We start from the raw sequence: 1,494 nt of genomic DNA, 5'->3' as shown, positions 1-1,494 counted from the left end.
TGTTCCAATCTCTGTAATAAGATATGATGATCAATGGTATCAAATGCAGCACTAAGATCTAGTAACACCAGGACAGAAGTAGCATCCTTTTATTCTACAGCTCCGTGTAATGCCACAATGCCAAGCAGCTGGGACGGATCGGTGACAAGCACTGGGGTATTTTAACAATTTTTGATGTTTGAAACAAAACATAAACGTATTAATTGTTGTTAATTGTATTGGGGCCATTAGATCGACAAATTTAAATTCTTTGATCACTTATTTCTTTAGCCTTTAACACTAATAACAGTTTTCAAACATGCAAAGGCTAAGCAACGTATACGTGATGAAGTCCACAGTCTTTGGCCTATGTAATCATAAATGTAAATCATCATTAATGTAAATATTAATATGATATGAATGAATCCTGCTGTCTGGAAGTTTTATTTAACTCAAGGAAATCATTGTAATGATACGGAGCCCCGGAGGTGACGTGGAGGAAAAAAATAATGTACTGGGGACAAATGTTGTGCCCCTGTAAAAGGGGTAAATAGAAGTTTACAAATGGACACAATGTTTCTTTGCTCAAGTCCAATGTTGTAATGTATTTTCAGTAACATAACAGCAAGTTTACAACGTATGTAACAAAAGAGATATTATCCAATACATTAATTATTAATACAGAATCATTTACAATTTTACTCCAGTTGCACTTAACACTCTAACACTGCTATTCTCAAACTGTAGTAATAACACTCTCATACAAACAATATAAAACAAGTTAACACGGACAATGGCGATTGTCCGTGAATGGCGTTTCATTAAGTACCACGCTACACCTAGCTTCGCGTGACGGCGTTAGCCTGCAGGCTACAATAGAGCAACACGTTTACATGTTATCCGCTGAATTCACGTTCTTGTGTTATCACAGTAACCAATATTTTACGGCCTTCCTTCCTAACAAAAATAAAACACATATACATTGATCAAACATATTACAACCTTTGTTCTTACCTGTAAAAGGGGTAAATAGAAGTTTACAAATGGACACGATGTTTCTTTGTTCAAGTCCAATTGTAATGGACAAGCGTAAGCCAAACTTTCCCCTACAGTCTGAACAAGGCATTAGCAATCAAACACAGATTAACAACTCAACCAGTACTTAAAACTAGAAACAAATGGAAACTTAAGGAAACTATGAAATACTTCCACATTAGTTTTCAGTGCATTTTTCCAAAGGTCATATAGGTATACTAGACAGCATCCTAAACACAAATTGTAAATGTGCTGTATTTATATAGCGCTTTTCCAGTCTTAACAACTGCTCAAAGCGCTTTTACATCTACAGGAAACATTCACCATTCACACACATTCATACACTGTGGCTGGGGCTGCCGTACAAGGTGCCACCTGCTCATCAGATAAACATTCACACATATTCACACTCCGATGCGCAGCACAGGGGGCTACTCGGGGTTCAGTGCCTTTCCCAAGGACACTTCGACAATGACTGCA

Source organism: Etheostoma cragini, chromosome 13, assembly GCF_013103735.1.
Source record: "Etheostoma cragini isolate CJK2018 chromosome 13, CSU_Ecrag_1.0, whole genome shotgun sequence".
Taxonomy (NCBI): domain Eukaryota; kingdom Metazoa; phylum Chordata; class Actinopteri; order Perciformes; family Percidae; genus Etheostoma; species Etheostoma cragini.
This window is presented reverse-complemented; position numbering follows the sequence as displayed.